We start from the raw sequence: 25,533 nt of genomic DNA on the forward strand, positions 1-25,533 counted from the left end.
ATGGATCTTTGGGAGGAAATGGTAGGGTTCAATGAGACATACAAACCGAGCTCTCACTTCCATACTAGTCTCTCCTGCTGGCCTGGAGAAATCACTCAATACCCGTAATGAGAGGATGCAGTGGCTAATTTTACACCATAAATCATAAGGCTAATACTATGACTAAAAAGTGATACCATCAGCTTCTTTTCCTTCAAAACTGTTAGATCTTAGTCAGTTACTTATGAACGAAGATTTAAAGACTTCAGAAGCCCCTTTGCCAACAAAAGATGCTTTTGCTATTAGCTTTCTTTCCCCTTGGAAAGATTCTCCAACACCCCTGGAAGAAGTTCCTTAGCATTTATAGGGTGTTCTCAGCATTTATAGGAAGGATGTTTGCAAGGGAGCAGAAATTAACAATGCGTAGCTAGTAGAAATCCTGGAGCCTTGATACCCTCCAAGTGATACCCCCCAAGTGATAGGACAGCCAAAAACAAGAGGAGATAGGGAAACACACAGAGATAGGGAAAAATATACCTTGTTTCTGACATATTTCTCAAGCTGTTCAAATATGAAACAAAATCCTACCAGGCTACAAGTTTCCAGCTGTTATGATACCATAAGATAAATTTATAGCTAGAGAAACAGCATGTTTGCTTTTATAAAGTATGGAAATATAAGTGTTCCAAGTGTTAAAACTGTCCAAACAAATTAATTCAAGTAAAAATAGTTGTCTCCGATTTGGTTCTCTCACATTTGCTTTCTTTTTATAGAGCTTGTGAGCACGCTCCCCTCAACGCCAAGAGGAGAGGAAGTGCAGGCACTCCTTCTGCACATGCAAACCCAAGGAGCCCTACAGCAGGGAAATTAGGTGGCTCCTATCCACGCTCCCACTGCCAATCTATTCATTATGATCTGAATTTAGCCTCCTTCGCAATGGAAGAAAGACAGTCTGTGAGGGGCTGAGGCTGGAAACCTTATGATGTGCTCCCATTTTGCATGTTCATCACAAGCTAAAATGAAAAAAGAGTTTCTTTCCTCAGTGACTTTGAAAAGAATAGAGCGGTGATTAACAGCAATATTTTTTTTAATGAAACGCAACCCGTCATCCCTGTCATCTTCTGGCCATCCTCGCTTGTACGCGCCTCCCTGACAAGAGGAATAATAATGGTCATACATCACTGCTCTGCACATCCAATCATCTAAATCTTCCCTCGCTGCAGCTTCTGAGACTCAATTACTTTATTGACATGCAATCTTCATAAGGGGAGAAATATTGTGCATGTAAGGTCACTTGGTTATGAAGACATATTATCATATTATCTGCATGAGGGTTGCAGGGCTAAGACCTGACAGAGCTAATTATAATGGTACATGATAGAAAGCTCAGTACACATTATTCGCTTGGCTGCACTAAAGGTGAGGTAAGTCCATGACATCATGGTTTTTTGAAAAAATAATGCAACTTCGGCTTGGAGGCTGTAACTCTTTGTATTTTTTTAACTCCCCCCATCTTTACTTTTTGGTTGTCACAGGCAATGAGAGAACTAGTTAATGGAGTCCTCAGATTTCAGGGAAGGGAGATAGCATACCCATGTAGAGTGTGTGTGTGTGTGTGTGTGTGTGTGTGTGTGTAATTGTTTTGCTTACTCCCCATCTAACACCAAGTTTCAGTCCATTTCCTAGCAAGTGGAATGAGAATGACTCAAGGGAAAAAGGTAAAGGGATACAAATGGGTCAATTTCATAACAGAGTAAAGCTTCTCCTCACCCTCAATTAACCCCTCTCAGATCCTTGTCCTTTTCTTTCTCTTGGTCTCCATGGCAGAGGCTTATCATGCTAAGATTTAGTGCTTCTGAGTGCAGTTTCTTTGTTCAGACATACCAGGTTATTTAAGTGTTCACCGTCAGACTCATGCTAGAAGCTTCATGTATTGCTGAGATACACAGCTAGGCAGTCCTCTTCTTTGCATCCTTGGCCTATTTGTCATCCTCATTCACTCCAGGTGTATCTCATATTGAGAGGCCAGAGTGAGGAGCCCTAGTGGCAATTTTGCAAGAAAGGAACATCAAGGAGAGAAATCTGGGCCAAGTCTCTGGGTCTTCCAGCCTTGCCACAGTTAACATGGACCCAGATGGGTAAATGGGTCTTTGATGAGTCATCATGAAGTCAAAATCAAGTCAGCCTCCACAGATGGGTTTGGAATAAGCATCTGAGCTTCGGCCCTGGACACAAGTTCTACTTTCAGAGGGATTTATGAGCTTATAAAGAGGAGTAAAAGAGCCATTAAAAGTATCACAACAATCCAACATAAGCTCGCTCCTAGATTATCTCTCCCTCAGCAAAGAACTAATTCGGTGAAGGAGAAGAAACAACTAAAACCTTCTAAGCTCCAGAAACTGCCTTGGTCTTGTAATATGAGTGCTTTGGCTCCAACATAAGAAGCACAGAGTAGAACAAAAAGTTGAGGTTGTCCAAATTCTCTCTTACTTAATACTCTCATGACTCAAATTCCTCAATTCCTGACACCAATGGCTCAAAAATAATGGTGACATTGGTAACAAAGCCACACAGAGATTCAGATTTTCTTTTTCTGAATTGGAAATTGTGCATAATATGATGTTTGCATTAAGTAAATTTGATGCTGATCCATGTAGATTAGAAATGGTAACTAGAATTTTAGATCAGTTATTTTGGATTAGATGGTCTCATGCACTGCATTTCCACCTCCAGCATCTCAAACGCATTTTTGCAATAGGGAAGCTCAGAGTATACCCAGTTCCAAAAATTTGAGATACTAATTGAGGTAAAATTGTATGGTTGGTAGAAAGAGAATTGGGCTAAGGTTTAAGAGAGTAAACATCTACTCCTGACTCAACCACCCATAATACACCCCATAGCTCCTTAGCCAAAGCAAAATTTCTCTTTACGTGTTGGAGAAAGTACTTGGGAAAGACAGTAAGGTACTGTGAAAAGACTATGGTATTGCCTAATAAATTGCCTTGAAAAATCTGGCCACCTAATTTATTGGTTTTATGATCTTGAGCAAATTCTTTGCCTTCTGAGCCTCAACTGCCCTTCTTTAAAATGGGTAATAAATTGTCCACTTCAAAGGATTAGTATGGAAATGAAAATACACTTAGTAAATGGCAGTTATTGCTACTGTTTTAGTCTTAACATGTTTGAAATTGTTTTGCAGGTCAATGATGTAAATAAATATGGACCGTGAAGAAGAAAACCGCCTACGAATGTAAGACATGACTATTATTTGTGGTGTTACCAGATCAGACTCTCAAATATGACAGCCATTTGTATTTTCAATTTCAAAAATACTTTCATCAGAAAGTCCTTGTCCATCCAGAGTCATTGGTGCAGTCTCAAAAAACACAAAAGAAAGCTGTAATGGCAGAAAGTAATGTAATGTAGGAGGGAGTTATTAAAGACCAGAAGACAACTCCATATAGAAGGTGGGCCAGGACCTGGGATCACAAAACACCTATCTGGTTGTCTACTCCACATACCTGTCCTCACCATCATCCAGAGGGTTAGAGACTACAGTCTGGAGAAGAAATTAATTCTTCCTGTTTTGGAATCAGGGAATACTCTGTAACATTCTCCCTCCTAGCCTAGAAGTCAGGATGCTCCCAGTCTACTGGTTTTAGGCACACTCTTTCACCTCTTGGGGCCTCATATTTTATATCTGGGAAAGTGATTTCTAGTAGTTGGTTCCAGCAATACCCCTTCAGTTGATTACGATCCTCAGTTTAAGAAAAGCAGACACCGGAGCAATGGTAACAACCATTCTAGTCAAGATAGGGCATAAGATTTTTTTTTTTAAAGATTTTATTTATTTATTTGACAGAGAGAGAGATAGTGAGAGCAGGAACACAAGCAGGGGGAGTGGGAGAGGGAGAAGCAGGTTTCCCGCTGAGCAGGGAGCCCAATGCGGGGCTTGATCCCAGGACCCTGGGATCATGACCTGAGCCGAAGGCAGATGCTTAATGACTGAGCCACCCAGGCGCCCCCATAAGATTTTGATTTAAGTAAAAAAGAGGACTGCCATCTGCCACAAAATAGCAAAAGCAAAAGTTTTCAGCAGTGCCTTTCACTTTATTTATTTTTTATTTTTTTATTTTATTTTTTTTTTTGCCTTTCACTTTAAAAAGAATTTCATATCATTAATTTTTAAAGTCATTTTATTTCAAACTCTTCCTGGAATACAGAAAAATTAATTAATAATCACATGTATTATTTCATATAATCCTCCCAACATCCTTATGAAGTGAATATTATTGTCATCCCCATTTTGTGGGTGAAAACATCAAGGCTAAGAGAAGTTAAATGAATTTTTCCAGGTCAAACAGCTAACAAATGGATCAATTTTACATTTTTTAAATTCCCCATCTTCATGGAGTTTTTTTTTGTACTTGGTTTAGAGAAGGACATAGAAAAAAAATTACCTCTTTTTGCCTATTTACCATTATTAGATAAAACAGGTTGTCATTTTCTGAAAAGGCTTTGAATTTGCCTATCTATTGGGCAGCACTGATGGATGTTTAAATTCTTCTATTCTTTTGCAGAGGTTTAGGAGGACAAGCCCCTTTTCATATGAGGGGGAAACAATATAAATGCACTGGAAAGAGCAAGAGTTTCAGATCGAGAGGGGGGATCCAAAGACAAAGTTGGCTGTGCTGCAGTTAGATACCCCTATGGCATTACCAAGAGCCAAGCAAACAAGAACAACTTTGTCACTTCTATTCTTCCACCATGGATATTTCCGTCAAAGGGGCTAGCCACCAGAACAGCTCTATTAATAAAATGCGAGCATTCCTTAGAAAGACTTTCACCTTAAGAATTAATACTTTGTTATCAGGATTTCTTTGACAGCCACCCAAGAGATAGACTTGAAAGACGGGCTTGAGGAGTAGAAAGAGACTTAGCTTTATGATTAGACAGACTGAGAAGAGAATGTGGTGAAACTAAGTTGTGTGTGTGTGTGTGATCTTGATGATTTAGCTTGATCATTTAGTCTGAATCCAAGGTCTGTATAGTGTGAATAAATAATTTGATGAGTGAGGTAGACTAGCTAGTTGTAGACTAACATTTTCACTGAGAAAAACTAGTAATGCTGAGAAAAATATGTGTATAGGAGTTTTTTTTGTTTTTTTGTTTTTTTAAGATTTTATTTATTTATTTGACAGAGAGAGACATAGTGAGAGAGGGAACACAAGCAGGGGGAGTGGGAGAGGGAGAAGCAGGCTTCCCGCTGAGCAGGGAGCCCAATGCAGGGCTTGATCCCAGGACTCTGGGATCATGACCTGAGCCAAAGGCAGATACTTAATGACTGAGCCACCCAGGCGTCCCTAGGAGTTTTTTTTTGAAGCCCTTAGAGAGCTACTGAGCCAGTGAGAAAATGAAGGGTAAGATCCTGGAGAGAAAGGAAGTAGAGAGAATCAAAGTACAAAGCCATGTCCCTAAAACCAGTGCCACTTTTCCCCTTGAGGCAATTTTCTTTTTTTTTTTTTTTAAAGATTTTATTTATTTATTTGACAGAGAGAGATACAGCGAGAGAGGGAACACAAGCAGGGGGAGTGGGAGAGGGAGAAGCAGGCTTCCCACCGAGCAGGGAGCCTGATGCGGGGCTCGATCCCAGGATTCTGGGATCATGACCTGAGCCGAAGGCAGACGCTTAACGACTGAGCCACCCAGGCGCCCCGAGGCAATTTTCAATTCTTAGGCTGCAATGAAGAGGCTGAGAAGCTGACCCAAACTTCAAATAGTCTTATAGGTCTTGGGGAACAAAATTATATCTAAGGTATGCCAAGGATAAGAGGCTCAAGTAGACATGCCAGACCCTCAACTGGGGCTCTGAAGAATTATATCTCAGGGGGAGAGGTGAGTAGAAATAGATCTGACCTCTCAAAGTCCCAGTTTCCCAATCACTCCATCAGGAACTGGATTGAGGTGATTTTTCCCCACCCTAACTGCCTCCCAGAAACAAAATAAATACTCTCTGGAGGAAAATAACACTATTCAGAGCCCCAAATAACCTCCATAATTTTTGCACTCAGTGTCAGGTACTCTATGAAATATCATGTGGCATACCAAAAGACAAGATCAAATGCCAAAAAAGTCCAGAAGAATAAATAAAGGATACAGAGTTATCAGACACCCAGATATTGGAGTTATTAGCCATGGACTTGAACATATTAATCACATATATTTTCAAGATGTTAGCAGGCAAAATAGAGAAATTTAGCAAAGAACTGAAAACTATAAAACAGAATCAGATGAAAATTCAAGGCTGAAACATACAATAGTTTAAACCTAGGATTTAATTCATGTATTTAACAAAGATTGGACACAACAGAAGAGATGATTAAGAAAAGAGAGGATGGGTCAGAAGGAACCTATATTACACGTAAATTAAGAGGTCACTAATTTAAATGTTAACACCCTATATTCTTCAGTTACAAGGAAAGACTTAACAATGGATTAAAAATACAACATTCAGCTTACAAGAAACATATTAAATATAAGAATTCAGAGAATTTGAGAGTGAAAGAATGGTAGAAGTATTTAGCAAACGTACTTACTGTAATAGGGTGTGTGTATACAAATATCAAGTAAATTAGATGTTAGCATAGAGCATTACTAAAAATAAAGAGGGAAAGTTTTATAATGATAAAGGAGTCAGCTGTTAGGAAGATGTAAAAATTCTAAAACTATATATATTTATATATAAATTTATATTATATATTAAAATATATATTATTATATATTATATATATAATTTTTATATATGTGTGTGTATATATATATGTATATGTATATATATATTTAATGCCTCTTATCCTTGGCATACCTTAAATCTAATTTTGTTCCCCAAGACCTATTAGACATAAGAAGCAAATGACAGCAGTGAGGGAGGTAAAAAGGAGAAATTCACAATCATAATGGGAAGTTTCAATAAGCCTCTCAGTAAATGAAAGTAGCAGATGACAAAAATCAGGGAGTTATAGCAACAATTTGAACAGTATGATTAAGAAACTTGATCATACACACACACCCTCAAATAAACAAATGAAGAATATTGCACATAAAAACTGCAGACACTGAATAACACAAAACATTCACTCAAATTAGACCTAGGCAAAGCTATAAAGCAAGTGTCAACAACTTTGAAAAGAATGAAATTATGCAGAATTTATTTTCTGCCCAGAGCAGAATTACCTAGAAATTATTTACAAAAGGTAACCGAGAAATGTCTAAGTGCTTAGAAATTAAGCAAAGCACTTCAAATAACTGAAGGGTAAAAAGAAAGTCACAATGGAAATTAAAAAAGATCTTGAACTGAATGACTATGAAAATAAGACATAAAAAACTTGTAGGATACAGGCAAAGTGAAGCTTAGAGGAACATGTGTATTAGAAAAAAAGAAAGACTAAAAGGCACTAATCAAATTATCCATCTTAAGAAAGTAAAGAATAGTAAATAACACCTAACAAGTGGAAGGAAGAAAATAGTAAGCAGAAAACAGCAAAATAACAAAAAAAATGAAATATACACTAAAATAATCAACAAAGCCAAATTTGTTTTTTGAGAGGATTTATAAAATGAACAATTCTGGAGGGCAAGGGTAGAGGTGAAACTGCTCAAGAGAAAATGAGAAAGTTCCAAATTACAATATCAGGACTGAAAAGAAGGACATTGATACAGTGCTTACAAAAATAGATAAGAGGGAACTATGAATAATTTTATGCAAATAAATTTGACATGCAAATAAATTTGACATTTAAATCCAATTTAAAAAATCTTTGAAAACTCAGCTTACCAAAATAGATAAAATAAAAAATAGAATAGCCCTATATTTTAAAGAAATTGAGTCTATAATTAGAAGCTTGCTCCCAAAGAAAACTCTGGGTTTAGATGGTTTCAGCTATGAATTTTTCCAAATACTTAAGAAATAACACTGATGTTAAATGAATTCCATTAAATTCCAGAGAATTTAAATAAAAGGGGGGGGAGGTGGATTTCCCAGCTTCTTTTTGAGGCTAGGAAAATTTGGGGATGTTAACATTTGACAAGAGCATTATAAGAAATAAAAGTTGTAGGACAATCTTTCTCATTAAACAAAGGTTTAAAATTCATAAACAAACTATTAACAAAAAAAATTGTGTGTATACATGTATGTGTGTGTGCATGTATTAATATAACACAATCAAATTGAGTAAATCACAGGAATGCAAGTTGCTTTAATGTTTGAAACCAATGTAATTCATCCAGGGAATAAGAAGACAAACATAGACTGGGAGGAAATATCTGTAAAAGATATATCAGATAAAGGACTGCTATCAAAAATATTCAGGGGCGCCTGGGTGGCTCAGTTGGTTAAGCGACTGCCTTCAGCTCAGGTCATGATCCTGGAGTCCCTGGATCGAGTCCCGCATCGGGCTCCCTGCTTGGCAGGGAGTCTGCTTCTCCCTCTGACCCTCCTCCCTCTTATGCTCTCTGTCTCTCATTCTGTCTCAAATAAATAAATAAAATCTTTAAACAAAAAAAAAAAAAAAAAATATTCAGAGCCCTTAAAACTCAACAATAAGAAAATGAGCAACTCTATTAAAAAGTGGGCAAAAGAACCAAACAGACACTTCACAAAAGATGATATACAAATGGTAAATAAGCATATAAAATATGTTCAATATCATATATCATCAGGAAATTGCAAATTAAAACAATGATGAAATACTACTACATACCTATTAGGATAGCCAAAATCCACAACGCTGACAACACCAAATGCTAACATGGATATGGAGCAACAGAAACTCTTTCATTGCCAGCAGGAATACAAAATGGTACAGCCACTTTGGAAGACAAATTGGTGTTTTGGGATTTTTTTTTTTTTTTTACAAAATTAAACATACTCTTACCATACAATCCTTGGTATTTTTTCAAATGAACTGAAAACTATGTCCACATAAAACCTTCACACAGATGTTTATAGATGCTTTATTCATAATTGACAAGGATTGGAAAGGAATAAATAATTATTTACAGGAGATATACTTTGTATATAGAGAAAATAAAAAGACTATAAATTCTTAAAATTAGTAAGTAAATTTAGCAAGGCTTCTGGCTTCAAGATCAATATATTAAAATTATTTTTATCTCTTGGTACTAGCACCAAAAAAATAAATAAAATACAATGAAAATCAAGTGAATAAGATTTTTAAAAATTATATACCTAGGAACCCACTGAAATGTGTGTAAGACCTCTACACACACACACACACACACACACACACCACACACTACAAAATATTTTTGAGATAAACTAAATAAGACCTAAATAAATGGAAGCATATCCCCATGGTCCTGGACTGGAAGACATCATATCATAAACATGTCACTTCTCCACAAATTGGCCTACAGCTTCAAAGTAATCCCAATCAAAATCCCATATCTTGTTTTTCACTGTTGTTGCTATTATTAAAACAGATAAAAGGATTCTAAAATTTGTATGGAGAAGATGCAATGGGCCAAGTATAACCAATATAAGCTTGCTTCATCACTAGATATTAAGCCTTATTATAACCCTGTAGTAACTAAGAGACTGGCATTGACCCAGAAGAGACAAGTATACAAATGTAACAGAATAGAAAGTCTAGGAACAAACTCAGACATATGCAGACAACTGATTTATGGCAAAAGCAGTGAGGAATGGAAAGTTTTTTCAGATATCCTCATGAAAAAATTAATTCTTGACCCCTTACCTCACACCATACATGAAATAAATGTCAGATATATTATAGTTCTAAATATGAAGGTAAAATATAAAACTTCTAAAGGATAACATTGGAGATATATTCATGATCTTTGAGTAGTTGCTGAAATAAGTTGTTGATCTCAAAGTTGCTGAAATAAGATTCCAAAAGCACTAACCATAAAGGAATATACTGATACACTGGACTTCAACAGTATGGAAGACTGCATAATACTGAACAAGAACAACAACAAAAAGAAAATAATATACACTATATGCTTGCACTTATATAAAATTCAAAAGCAAGCAAAAGTTATCTATGGTGTTAGATTTGAAAGCTGGCTATCTTTCAGGAGGAAGAAGGACTAATGACCAGGATAGGACATAAGAGGGGTTTTTTGGGGGGTGGGTGGGGAGAAGGGCACATAGCAGTAATATTATATTTTTTTACGTAGATAATGATAACTTGTGATAATTTATACAGTTGTTCACTATGATTTGTTCATTTTCTGTTAAGTATGTCATAGTTCACTTTAGAAGTATATTTATAAATAAATTAATTTCCACGTAAATGCAAAGAATTTAGCACAGTGCTTAGAAGTCTTTCCCTTTACACTGGAAGGATAAGGAACACCTGAAAGACATGCTATTTAAAATAGATATGAAAGAGCAATGTCACCATTTTGCCTTGCTCCTGGTCAGAAAGAATCTAGAGAGGAATTAGTTTAAAAATATATATCAAGCAAGTGTGACCCAGGCTGTGATTGAAATAGACAGGACTACCAAATTGTATCCAGGGAGATCAAATTGTTGATGCAATCTATAGTTTCCCAGCTAATCCACTGAGCCAGAGAAAAATATGACACGTTACCAAAATTAACTTCTGGAAGGGAGTCAGACAGGAAGAATAGACAACAGTGGGATTACTCTTGTCTAGCTCATTAGTGAGTGAAACACTTATGAGCCAGGAGATACTCTTTGCTACTTCCCATCAGAGATACTGTTTAATCACTGCAGTGTAACTACTAAACACAGAAATTCATGAATGAATAATATAAACACACACACCTGCAACACACACATATACACACATATAGCACATGCACATATGCACACACACATATATATACATGCACATTTCCTCAATCATTCCCTAACTATAAGCCAATGGGCTGTGTGTCTGAGCACTGGGGAGATGATGGTAGAAGAGGAGAAACAGAGATGTAGTTAGTTTCCACCATGGAGGCAGAAGCATTATTATGATTATTTGATTTCTATCTCAGGGACACATGGTTCTGCTAAGTGGATGCCTTGAAGTTGTACATGAAAATCATCTATATGTAGATGCAGGTATATTTTTGCTTTACCCTTTTGGTGAAAGGTTCCAGTGAACATATCCTCCCAGGGGTCTTTGACTCTCCACAATAACCACTGATTAAGAATTTATTCTTTACAAATTATTTCACAAACATGATCATTTATGAATCTCACAACTACCCTGTGAAAGAGGCAACATGGTAGGCAATATCATCTTCTAAGGATTAGGGCAATAAAACTCAGAGAAGTTACATGACTTGCCTGAGGCCACATATAAGTGGTAGAGCTGAGACTTGAATCAAGTGTATTACTCATATAAGATCTTTGAGAAACTTGATACATATCCATGAGGACTCCACTAGGGACAGGGAAAGCATGATTTCATGGGGTAGTCTATTCCACTCCAGAGCAAAGGTCATTTGTGGAATTACCTTCAGAGAGCCATAAATCTCCCCTTTCTGAAGCTTCCATCCTACTTCTGCCTTCTAGAGTTCCACCATATTTGTTTAATGCTTCATCCTTAGGTCATGGCACTACTTGGATGGTCCAAAGTAGTTGGCGTGCTTCTCTCTGACCTGGTTTAGAGAGGCTACCCCACTATGTCATGACACCCAAGTCTAGGCTTGATACAATGTGATACAGAGAACTGTAGCCTCACAAAGCCCTCTCAGAAGCCACTTCACAAAATGTGTTTGGGCTGATTAGAAGCCCACTTTTGTGTTTCCCCTTCCTCAGAACCAGGCTAGTGTGGGAGTTGCAGCTGGATTTAGGATTCCTCAAGAAGCACCCTGTAGGACAAGACATGGAGTCAGCCTGTGTCAGCACATCTTGGGCACATAGGAACATGTAGTGTGCTAAGCTTTGGTGTGCAATAAAGGACAGCCAGGCTGACAAAGTGTGGAAAGCATATGGTAGGGGTGGGGCTTGTAGCTGTGTCAGGAACGCAGGCACATATGGTGACAATAATGTGCACGGGATATTGTCCTTAATCTATCTCAAAAAACTTCTACACACCCACACACATACGTACACACACCAATCAAAGATTAGAGAATGTCATCATGGAAATAGGGATTAGACATCATCTAGTCCAATCCCCTCATTTTATTAAAAAAAAACAAAAACAAAAACAAAAAACGAAGCCCAGAATGTATGGGACAGAATATATCCTAAGTCACATAGAACCCAGGACTTAGAATCTAAGACTCCTTATTCCCAATCTAGATTCTGTCCTCGATACCAAGCTACTTCTCAAAAACTTAGAGCACCCAGCTATATTTCTCCTTCCTAAAATGGAACAAAAGCTCTTCTGGACAGAATGTCCCTGTGGCAGGTCTCAAACAGGGCATGAGAATGAGGGGGCAGATTCTGGACTGTCTTTATGTCAACTCTTGGCTCTAAAACTCAAATGGAACCTTGGGAAGCCCAGAAAGGAGAACCAATCAGTCAGCTTTGGAAAACCAGGTCCCCAGACCAGTCTGTTGGAAACATGCACAGCTGTTCCTTACAGCAAAGAAATAAAGTTGGTATAAAGGCAGAGACACACAAAGCCCTTGCATTTCCCCTCCCACAGGCTCCCGGAAGGGAAAGGTCCTAGATTGAGGCAAAGAGAGGTGGTAGAGATTACACAAATCTTGTTGGATTCCTTCAGACCCACAGCCCAAGGACCGAAGGCTTATGGATGCTCACCTTCCTTTTCTCCCCACTGTGTGAATTGCAATGTCTGCCCATACTTTACTATCCTGAAGTCTCTAAACCAAATATGAAACTCCTTTTTTAGCTACTTTTCCATTCTGGAAAACATGCTAGAAATTATATTCTGGAAAATTTCCCATTCCAGAGCATATGCTCTCCATTTCCTATCCAGGCTGGTGACTTAGCAATGACGTTTCAAAGCCTTCTCTCACATCCATGGCAGGTGAACATAAATGAGGACATTAAGGAGCCCACTGATGGGGCAACCAGATGAACCACATATCAGCCAGTTTTCTCAAGGTTACCCATCTTCATACAAGAAAGGAACACAGAGGAATAAATTTTTTTCCATTCTCTCTGTTCCTCATATCCTTTAAGTTCCTTTTCAAGGTGTCTCATTATAGCCTTGCCCCAAGAATTCCAGTCAATAGTATTCTCTCTATTCTAGAAAATAAATCTATCTCTTGATTGTATTCCACTAAGAGCATATGATGGTAAGCCATGAAAGGAACTTTTCTTAGGTTAGCATTATTCCAGAAATTCTGAGGTGTTCAAAAAGCTCTTAATCCTTCAGAATCCAGATCAAGTGTCAAGCCCTCCATGAAGTCTTCCTCAACATCACAACCAGTTCAAAGTGGATGTGTTCCAAAAATCCATGGCATGCAGGCTGACTGTTTAACCCTATAACCATGAGCAAGAAAACAAATAGGGTATGAGCTTTCCTTCCTGAGGCCTTATGTCAGAAGAGACCACCCATCTTTTTGTTGCACATTTCAGAGGAAGAGGAACATTTCCTCCTAGAAGGAGAAAAATAGAATGATACTCCAAGATTTGTGTCAAGCCAAGGATTACACAATTTGGGGAGCAAATCATAAGCTATACAGCCATTAGCACCTCACTCAACCACTACTCCAAAATAAAGCAAGATTTTCACTTATTTTTCTCATGCTCTAATGTCAGATTTTTAGTTCTGGAGCCTCCTGCTGGTAAGCCAAACAAAACTGGGGAAATGTTCAAAATCTCAAGAGAAACTCAGAGTAATTTGGTCTCACCAAAACCAAGCTAAGCCATTGGGAAACAGAGGCCAGCAACTTGTAAATGCACCAGGAGGCACCCCAAGTGTGTTCTAAGATTCTGCAAACATTTTCCAGTCTTTAGGTGGGTTTTCTCACTAAGCAAAGGCCAGAGCCTCCATCTGCTTTCCGTCACTGTCTCCGTTCTTATATTCTGGCAGAGCTCTGGCCTGGTTACATTTACTATGCCTCCAAAGTGGCCTGTCCCAACAGAACCTGGGGCTGAGTCCTGGGGACCGTGTACTCTGCCAGGGCTGTGGCACCATTGACTGCCTCTGATACCCTCACATTTTACTTCTCTCTGCTTCCGTTCTCTATTCCTGGAAAAAGAAGATTAGCAACATTATGAAGAATGTGCTTTGAGATCCCACGATGGTCTACACTAGGCCATAAATAGAATTTTGGCCAGGAAAGTGGAATCTTATATCCTGAAGTACTTTAAAAATAGCCAAGGATTTATCTGAAGCAGACTAGAATGCTCCTTTAGGGAAATGATGTAGTTGACCTTGGGCAAACACTTTCAATCCAGTAAGTCCATGAAACATAGCTGTAAAATGTACGTAATCATCCTAATTATGTTGGATTTTTTTTTTTTTTCAAAAAAATCACTCACACAGCTGTGGCACTGGGTTCAGTGTAGCAGTTGAGTTTCTGGCAAATGATATAGCTTTGGGGGATGCGTAAATCGAGATGAAATCTGGTGTGAGCCACATAGACTGTGGAGAGCCACACTCAAGAAAGTAAACCTCACCTATCTCCACCATGTGCTACTGAAATAACTTGGTAGATGGAATAACCTCAGCTTTTGAGCGGTCCTGACATGTTGTACTACTATAATCAGTTAGCATTTTCCTTTCACTCTTTTCTAAAGAGATAGTAACAAGTACAGCAAGATCGTGCTATGCATGACAATTTAATTTCAGGGTTATTATGATTATGAAAAAGGCAAAACCAAGTAAGTGACCAATACCCCTTGTATGAATTACTTGCTCCAATGCTGAAATGGTCTCCCTGTCTCTGCCTGTGGACTGAAGTCAGAATGATCTTTTTAATAAGCCAATCTGATCTTTTAGCTCCTCAGTTCAAAACTCGAATTTTTCTAAGTATTTAAGACAAAGTCTCTACTCCTTAAATTAGCATACAAAGTTCTTGATGATCTTACTCTTACTCACTCACCTCTGCTACCAGCTCCCTTACCTGCCTGCTTATTCTCCTCTCTCTCCCTCTATCCACCCCACAACATTCTCTGTCCAAACTGAAGTTCAGTTCCTTCAACAGACCGTGCGCCTGTCCTCTGAGCCATCACACATGCGGTTCCCTATACCTCTAATGTTCTTCCCACATTTCTCCCTGATTAGGTGTGGTGCATTTGTCAGGTCTCAGCTTCAAGGTCATCTGCTCCAGAAAACTCTCCCCAATTCTTGCCTAAAACTAGATTCTATGTTCCTTCAAATGCTCTCATGCGTCTATATGTCTAATATAAAGCTCTTACCACATTGAGTTGTTAATGCAAACTTTTCCTGCAGACTCTATCCTCTGTAATGACAGAAGTTCATTTGTTTACTAGTTTATGCCTTACACTATGCCCAACACATAGTGAGCACTTAATAAATGTTCATTTTAGTGTTGCTGTTATATATTGGGAAATGATAAATCCAATTATGCAATGGTATTAATATTCAAATAGATGATCTAGTATGCAGTCAATAAAAGTAAAACTTGTGGATATTACATAACACAAAAACACTTGTATTAATGTTTACTGAAAAAGCAAAATAAAAATGTACATTTGCAACATGATCACAGCTACATACCAGAATGCACGCACCAAGAAAAAGAGGACTAGAAGTAAATAAAGGTAACATGTTAACAGTGGGTTGTTTTGAGGTGTTAAAAGTATGGGTAGTTTTTCTCCCAATACTATTAATTTTCTAAATTTTGTGAAATAAACATTTTTAGAGTTGAAAATATAATTGAAAAATGTTAATAATTTATAAATATAAAATACAATATTCTCATTGCAGAAAAATATAAAACCACCAGCAAGTTCAAAGGAAAAGAAAATGAAAACCACTTATAATCTTACTACTATAAAGAAGGTGGTAAATGTTCATCCTCCTGCGTATGTATGCGAATGTTTACCTAAAAATCACCTGGACAACTGACACAGTGTGGCACACTGAATAAAACTAGACTGTATGGGATCTCCTTGGAGTCTCTAGATGGCAGTAACCAGATACAAATATTCTTTTTGTTTGTTTGTTTGCTTCCAACATTTATCCAATTCCTAATATACTCCTGAGTCCCTACCAGATGCTAAATGGTGAGCACCAAAAGAGGTGGAAATAAACGCAGGGTTCTGGAGGCATCAGTTCATTCTACAATGTGACTACTAAACTAGGGGAGTATGAAAACCAGGAGAGGAATGTGGTAGAGAAGGGAATGACTTCTTAAAGAGAGTAAGGAAGGAGGAGGACATCCAGCAGTAGAGATGGTGAGTAGAACTGAACATGCAGTGGGAATCCTAGGACCCTGGGAGAGAAAGAAGAACCCAGTATGAAAACAAAAGGGAAAACAAGACAGCCAAACTTCAGAGACAGCTTTAAGGAAAAGGCAAGACACTGACCAGACAGATGTGCAAACATTCTAGCTCTTACTTAGTCAAAATCACATCAATATGTACAGGCAGTCCCTGCCCTGTTGTCTGAAGGTCCAAGCTTGTCTTTTGGGTAACTGATAATAGGAATAATTTCTATTTCTAGTCCCATGTCCATAGAACATTTCCTTGCAGATGTCTGGAACACAATCAATGAGAATTATGCCTTTAAATAAACTTCCCAGTGGTTAGAATTATGACTTGAAAGCAGGACTGGCCAAAGGCAAGTATTTTAAACAGTTGGGTTGCCATTTAAAGGCCCTGTCCTTAGTTCTACCAAGTCTCCACCAAATGCAGCTAGTATCCAATAGTGTCATGGTGTGTAACTAACTGTTGATTGTAGACATCATGGTGGTTCTGCACTCCTGTTCTCATCCCAATATTTGAATGACCACAGAATAAAAAATTTCACTCCATGCTCCAAACCTTTCTTAAGCCCAGACTCTCCTCAAACCCTATTGGCTCTGTATCCTGCTCTCTTGGGATTATGATTTTTATGGATACTGGGCAAAATAAAGAAGCAATGGGGAGTTGCTAATCAACAGGCATGAAGTTTCAGTTAAATAAGTTGAATAAGTTCTAGAAATTTGCTGTACAGCATTGTGCCTATAGTTAACAATACTGCATTTGTTAAGCGGGCTAATCTCATGCTAAGTGTTCTTACTACAGTAAAATAAAATACAATAAAATTTTTTAAAAAGCAATCAATGTGTTAGTTGAGATAACACTGGTAGAAGTAGGGAAACCTGCATTCTTGCCATGATTTTGAAACTGTATTCCTGATCATCTGAAACGAGGTAGAGGGTGATTGAACAAGTTCTATCTGCAGTTCAGCTCTGATTGTATAAAATTCTATATTTAACATATTGCCCTTCTTAATAGGGATGCCCTAAATACCATATTTTAATTCAAAACAAATATAGGTCTCCTTTCAGGAAATCATGTGAGTGTCATTAATTGGAGAGATTGCTCTGGTCAACTATGAAGTCATTTATTGAGTTCAGCTATTTATAAGTGAGCCAGAGTGATGCTATAGAAATAATCCAGGATACAAAGACAGGCAGATGGCTTTGACTCTCACTTGGTTACCTTCTACTTGTGGGATCTTGCATATCTCTTAAGCTCTCTTGTTTTAACTCATCTACAAAAATGAGAATAATAACAAAATCTCTTTTACAGCACTGCTGTCAGTTGCATAAGATGAGATAAGGTTGGTTATATTTAACCAAATCTCAAAGTTAAGGAGTACTTATGAGTTATTCTTGTGCTGGATAAAACCTAGATCCAATAACTTCTAGCACATTCATTCACACCTTATTCTATTAAGCTCCCCTGTGTGTAGAGGGTGTATGTCCCATTCCTTTGGGCATCCATAGCTCTAAAATGTTGACTGAATGAGAGACTGAATGGGGAAATAGTGATTATAAGTTTAAGAGAAAGTAAGACTAGGACAAAACTGAGTCTTCCCACATCTTCAGCACCTGGCAAATAACTATTCTTCACCAGGACACACCAGCAACTCTGAGGACCCTTTCCTGTCCTCCTCCATAGCTCCACGGTGGAGCCCAGGCCAAGCTGAACCCTCTCTCTGCCATACAGCCTCCACCAGCCCCATCTCTACAATAGTACCTGCTCCACAGCCCTGCATTCTGGCCTTTCATTAGCATATGAGCTTTTTGAGGCATGAACTGATTCTTATTTTACAGGAACTGGGTAACTATTTTGAGGTAGATAGAAGGGTCAAAGGATACATGGATAGTTGATGGTGAAGAGGGAGGATGATTGAGTGGATTGTAGCTCAACCAAAATCTTAAAAAGTTCCTTCAGCTTTTCTGAGCTTTTTAAACTTTAAAGACATTGCACCTTAAAAGTAGGTAGAATCAAAGAATCACCAGGGACTCTTGAGCAGGTTCTAACCGAACCCATAATAATGGTTTCACTTTTTGTTTCACAAATCAGCCCCAGGGAAGACCCCCCTAGAACCAAATATGTATCTCTTTTAGAAGGGACAAACTTAGGGTCATGATGGCTGAAAGTCACCCGACAATCCAACCTGGATCAACCTCATGGATCAATGGAGGACAGATGTCATAGCATACACCACTCCCATGACAACCACAGAGACATAGCAGGATGAGAAGAACCACTGTGACCACTCTTTAACCTCTCAAGGGGAAAAAAAAATCTATACAACCAGAAGACCATAAGAGGCTGGAACACTTCCCTTTAGAACGTAAGATGCTCCACAAATATCTCTAACTGGCTATCCATCTCATTCATATTTTTTAATAAAATCTAAATGAGTCCCCATCTCAATATATCCATGCCAGGTACTTAAATATAAGAAGACAGAAAAGTTAATCAAAATCCCCTTTACACTCTCTCTCCCTTTGATACGTTAAGGGCTTTCAGGTCATGGTGGGATCCAGTGAAGATGCCACTTAAACCTTCACCCTCTTTCTATCACAGAACATGAAGTAAAAGAGAGCCTCCCAAAGTAACTACCAGTATGTTCCCTTCCTGCATGTCAAGTTAATACTGCAGGATGTGTGAACTGTGCCCAGTGCCCTTTCCAGAATGGCATCCATATTTCCCAAACCCATCCTTTCAGCACTCTCTAGTTTTTAAATAAGTAACACGTGCAGAAGCAAATGAGGCCACCAGCTCTTCCTGTTGCTTCTCTTGTTTGGAGATTCATAGGCTTTTCCTCACTGGTCAGTTAAGTAAAAAATCACTTGCGGTGGAGAATTCTTTTGGATTTTCTGATTGCCTAATTAAATTATCATCATTGGTCAATAAAGCTGGAAAGAGTTTCACATGCCAAGGTCATTTCCTGCAAACACAAGCCATTTCAGGAGGTAGAGGGTCAGGGGAAAGTATGAGAGAGAGGAAAAGATGAAGTCAGAGACAGGGAAGGGAGAAGAGCACAAGGAGCTGGGGAGACTATAGGAATAATTTTTTGTAATGTTTTAATTCCCTCAAATTAAAATCGGGCTAACTGCATGAATGAATGAATAGGAACAGGCCACTGTGTGACCTTCCCCTCGGCTCTCCTACACTGTTTGGATCCATTTCTTACCAGGTACAATTCTAAGCCCTTCCCATCAGGTGTGAACTCTGACTTCTGAAGTTCACTCTTCTGAATGACCATAAAAAACATTGTTTTCAAAACCCCACCAGCCAATCCCATCCTTAAACTGAAGAGAATTGTCCACTTGGCTTCAAATGATGACAAGTCCAGGCTTTTGAAATGGATTTAGGAGCAGCATCCCACTGTTCCTGGCAGGGGTAACTGCTATTCGCCATCTCCTTCACCCTCACCTGAACTATCTGGTAACACACCTGAGTACCACACCACCCCAAAATACACAGTGCAGCTTCTATTCCCGTAAGTAACAAAAGCTGATTTCAAGTACCAAAGGAGATGGGCATGTTTGTACTACAACATTTCCCCTGTCTTTGAGCCATAAAGAAAACTGAAGAAAATACTAGAAGCTTTGTAGATGGCAGGAGTTGAAGTTGTCATACTGTTTGGAGTCTTGTGGGTCTGGGCCCTGTTTCCTATTGTTGCTGTAACAAATTACCACAAAGTCAGAAGCTTAAAGCAACATGGTTTATTACCTTCGGTTCTAAAGATCAGAAATCCAAAATGGCTCCCACTGGGCTAAATTCAAGGTGTCAGCAGGCTGGTTCCTTCCGGAGGCTCCAGGGGAGAATCGTTGCCTTGCCTTTTCCAGCTTCTAGAAGCTGCCTGCATTTCTTGGCTTGTGGACCCTTCCCTCCATCTTCAAAGCATATCATTCAACATTTATTTTGCTGTCTGTGATCCTGCTGCTTCCCTTTTATAAGAGGACGGTTGTGACCACATTGGGCCTATAATCCAGAATCATCTCCCTATCTCAAGACTCTTAATCACACCTACAAAGTTCTTTTTACCATGTCCCAAGTAGAAAGTTATGGCTTTATAAGGCATGGCAAGGGAAGGTCTCTATGAGAAGGAGACTTTGCAAGAAACACCTGAAGGGAGGGAGGGAATAAGCCCCTGAGATCTCCAAGGAAGAGACACAGGCAGGGAAGACAGCAAGAACACTGGCAGAGCAGAGAGCCTGATCCCTGGCTGCTCAGGCATAGCAGGAGGGGCAGCATGGCCACAGCAGAGGGAGGCGGGGGAAGGGGAAAGATGAGGTTGGAGAGGTCTCAGAGGGCCTCAAATGCCATTGTGAAAACTTGGGCTTTTTTTCTAAGTCAAAGCTAGCAATCAAATAAGCACATTTTAGGATTGGAGATTTTTAGGGATCTTTTATTTTCTTTTTTAGTTTGCTCACACACAGACACTTAAAAATAGCTGCTAAATGCTTCTTTCAGGGAATGTGAGGCACTCATAATAATAATAAAAAAGCGCCCTGGGCTTTCTTACAACTGGATACATCAAAGGGTTTTCACTAGTAATTTGGGGAGCGTCCGCCTCTGGGTGCCACTGCTGTGATTTCAAAATAGAATTATCTTGTGGGATGTGATTTCTTGAATCATTAGTTTTCCATTTTCTCTTCCTCTTTTCTTTTTGTTCAATTGTTTTAGTCTGGTGCTAGTATATGCAAGAAGTTTTTAAAAAATGGTGGCTCATGGGCAATTGGATGACAGTGCAGTTGCAGAAGAGAAAAAGGCACGGGGCCTCTCCCTTGGGCTCAGGGTGACCCAAACCCCCTGGATCATTCAATCAGTGGAGACTGGGGGCCTATCAGGGTGTCCAGCTTTTCCAAAACCATGGAAACATCAGGAGGAAAAGACTGAAGGCCAGGGGCAAAATTAGGACAGGAGAGCTCTTCACAAGCTGTGGACTACTTTACATGATTTAATTAACCCTTTCGCTGCAGCACGGGCCTAGAACGAAGGCATTTTTGACATATGTAGAAGAGTTCTTACCAGAAGCACAAACATCGGGAACAAAATAGAACCCAGGACCCACCCCTTTAATTACTTGGCTGACAGCAAGCTCAAACTCTTCAAAATTATAATTATCAACAACTCTAACTCATTATGTACTGAACAGTACTTCTCTTTGAAGATTAATAATTTTAGCATTATTAAGGAAAAATAACAAAATTACTTAATTTCCTTCTTACCCAAAGAGCCACATCTTTAAAGGAAAAGCCTCTAGGCAGAGAACAAGAAATGCACCACTGGCCCCACCCACTGGGGACTGCACACAGGTGAGCCTAGGGGCACAGGAACTATCACTCTTACTCCTCTTGGCTATTTTACCTGCCTTTCCCTACCTCTGATTTCCAAAACAATGAAAATAAGAGGCTGGCAAAGAGGATGAGGAGGAAATATTTCAGGGACTCTGATTCTTTTGCATTTTTGGCACCATGTTCCAGCCACATACCAACATTTCTAGGTCTGAACTGTACTACAGAGTATCATTTTTAAAGGAAAAACAGTAGGGAAAAAATGGGTCCAGGCATGAAGGGAAGAGGGACAGGAAGGAGACAACAGGACAAATGAGGACAGAGCTAGCTGTGAGGGCCCCAAAGCCCTTGAAGATACACTCCAGTTGATTTAAGAACAACATGCAGAGCAAATAAAAATGCTTCTGGTCCCAGATTTTGGGCCACGAGTTTGTGACCTTTGGAACAAATCTGATAGTCCTTGCGGATCTGGGGGGAAGGAAAGCTGAAGAGTTGCATTTACAGAGTTTCTCCAGGAACTCCAAATTCCCTTGGTCCACACATGATTATTTACATCCTTTGTAAGTTACATACTTAGTGCAAAATATCTCTGCTTTAAAGAATGTGAAGTAGCTATGTTGCTACAAACGAAGGAATAAAACTGAAGTAAAAACTGCAGGGATAGCCCATTGCTGGAAAACCTCTCCTTAGTGATTCTTAGGTGAGAAAATACAGGCCCTCAGACTGGGGCAGGCTCAGAGGCAACCTGTCCCCTCGCTGTGGCCAGCAAGGCATTGAAAGGTCTGGCTGTGTCCTACCTTTGTCAACTCACCCCAAATCATCTCCCCTCCCCGGTAGTTATTAGGCTCCTCCTACATTGGCTTTTATTCTTGACCATTCCAAACTTGCTCCATTCCCCAAAATTTTGACCTAGTACCTTCCTCCACCTGGGAACTGCCCCATAGTTCCCTACCCTTTTCCTCTGTCAGATGTCAGATCAAAGTCACCTTCTCAGAGAAGTTTCCCTAATCACCTCCTTTAAGGTAAAATATGCTCCCCATACCACATTTAGGTACTTACCAGCATATCACCTTATTTTATTTTTGTCATGACACCAATGGCACTCTCAAGTCACCCTGCTTATTGCCCATTGTTTATTGTCATCCCCTGCTGGAAATGGACCCCGATCCGTCTGTTTTTTTTTTTTTTTTTTTTTCACTAAACTCCCAGGGAGGGCCAGCCACATAACTTGCAGGGTCCAACACAAATAAAAATGTAGGCCCCTTGTTCAACAACCAAGAAAAAAGTTCTTTCTTTTCTTCTGTGGTCTCTCTCAACCAGTCACAGTGTTTTATTTGCTGTTTAATATCATGTTCCAACTATGGGACAAGTACAGACCCTCATAGGTGCCCAGAGCCCCAAACCCCATGACTTGGCATGCAACCCCAAATGTCCCTGTGTTTGTGCCCAGACCCCTGCCAGGGTCAGAGGATAAGGGGAAAGGATAGTTGAGAATCCGTTCTAGGGAGATAGGGAGGCACAAAAGGATTCAACGAGCCTTGAGCACATATCCAACTGTCTTACTGGACTTCATTCACAAAATACAGATCCAAATATAAAATTATTAAGAATCTCAAAATGACAACCACAGATCATTAACTCCCAAGCACAGGTCCCCCTTCTAATCACAGTGGCCCGTAGTCCAGTCTTATCCCCAGTCCCTAGGACAATGCTTGGCATATGGAAGGGAATGAAAGAATTAATGAAAGAATAGGCAAGTAAATAAACTAATAATTCCACAGATGACTTCTACTTTGTCTATCTTGTGAGCAACCCAGTTTGCTTTTCATGAATGCTTCCTTGATAGCATACCATTCAAAAAGTATTCTACTAGGAGCTCTGAGGGCATGCAAAGATGAATCAGGAGCAGTCTCCTTCTTCATAAAATCTGCAAGCCAGTAGTAGTCTTAGACAACGCCCTCAACTCCTCTATGAGGCAGAAAATGAAAAGTGCCCTAAGGTACAGAACAGTGGCAGCTCAGAGATCTATATAGCTGCAGGGATCACAAAAGGTTTTATGAAAGAGGTGGCATTTAAGTGGGCCTTTAAAAAATACGTGATTTATTCATAAAGTGAACCCAGGAAATAGCAACAATGTCAGCAAAGGGTAAAGGGAGGACAGTCAGAATTATGTATGGTATAGAGTTGATGGTGCTTAGGAAGGACAGCCAGAAACCAGCTTAGGTAGGTGGTTCAAGACCAAATACAGAGAATCTTGAAGCCACTTAGTAGTTTGGAGAAAATGACTGATGCTGTCATGAAGTAATCTGGCTATGCTAATATATTAGTTATTATTGTGTACCATAACTTGGCAGCTTAAAACACACATATTTATTGTATCACAGTTTGTGTGGGTCAAGAATCTGGATATAGCTTAACTGGGTCCTCCACTCTGCTTCAGGTATCTCACAACCTGCTATCAAGTTATTGGCCAGGGCTGGGATCTAAGGCTTGACTGGGGAAGCATCCAAGCTCATATGGTTGTTGGCAGGTTTCAGTTCCTTGTGAATATAGGTCCCCAGTTCATCATTGTAGGCCAGAGATCACCCCTAGTTGCTTGCCGTGTGGCATCTCATCAAAGTAGGTAAGAAGTTAGTCTCTAGGAAGGTAGAAGTCATGATCTCATGCAGCCAAGTCATGAAAGTGACATCCCTTCAACTTTTCCATAATCTATGTATTACAAATAAGTCATCAGGCCCTGCCCACATGCAAGGGGAGAGGATTTCACAAGGGTGTGAATAGCATGAAATAGGTATGAGTGCCATCTTAGAAGTTGCCTATCATATTGGAGTAGGGCAGAAAGGATTGGTGGAGAGACCAAAGGTAAAGAAACCATCAAAGAGGCTATTACATAAGCCAGGAGGAAATAAATTAGACTCAAAGAGAAAGAAGTAATTATAGGGAGAATAGGTATTTTGAAGAGTATTCTCAGTGGTAGAATTAACAGCACACAGGCCTTGCTAATGAGTTCTGTCTGAGTACTAAGAGACAGGTGCTAAGAGGATCTCAAGGGAACTGGAATTAGAGAAGTAGTTAAGGGAAAGAGAGAACAGGGGAGGAGAGACCAGTTGCTGCTGTCTTGATGGGAAAAAGAGAACCTATTGTCCCTGAGATTCTAGGATACCATCCAAGGTGAGCATATACTTGGAAATGGTAATTTTCAGGAAAGCTAATAAGGCTGAAAATCTATATGTGAAGGTCACCTGCACACAGGTAGCAGATGATAGCATGCAATTGGATAAAGAGAATGGAGCTATTTCAAGCTATTTTATCAGCTTTTAATGAGGAAACCCTTGCAACTCTGCTCCTCATATGGGAATTCCAGCCTCACCTCCAGGCTGGAATCTGGAAGGGTGGGGAGAGAACTAGCAAGTCAAAACGAAAACTTGAGGATGTGTCTGTGAGGTCTGCCAAGAGCCAACTGGTTGGAACATGGGTATTGTCAGGATTTTTCTAGAGATACAGGTCTACCTGCAGGCAAAGGCTCCCAACAAACACACGTATAAATACTGACTTGTCAATAGTAATAAGAAGAATTTTATATTGCTTCTTAGTATTTTCCAATCACCTGTATTATGAATTCTTATTATTATTTCATTCTGCTGATGAGAAAGCAGGCATGCCCTAAGTCACATGGAGCTTCCCAAATCCTCACCCAGTTCTTTTTTTTTAATTAATTATTTTATTATGTTATGTTAATCACCATACATTACATCATTAGTTTTTGATGTAGTGTTCCATGATTCATTGTTTGCATATAACACCCAGTGCTCCATTCAGTACATGCCCTCTTTAATACCCATCACCAGGCTAATCCAT

General features: G+C 39.3%; 1 protein-coding gene across 2 annotated transcripts in view; it reads right to left on the bottom strand.

Annotated features, from left to right (window-relative positions):
- Positions 1-25,533, bottom strand: part of LRMDA (leucine rich melanocyte differentiation associated) — a 973,173-nt gene that overhangs the window by 105,916 nt on the left and 841,724 nt on the right. The gene's annotated exons all lie outside the window — the stretch shown is intronic.

The sequence above is a fragment of the Leptonychotes weddellii genome, chromosome 6, assembly GCF_054177405.1.
Source record: "Leptonychotes weddellii isolate Sample4059 chromosome 6, ASM5417740v2, whole genome shotgun sequence".
Taxonomy (NCBI): domain Eukaryota; kingdom Metazoa; phylum Chordata; class Mammalia; order Carnivora; family Phocidae; genus Leptonychotes; species Leptonychotes weddellii.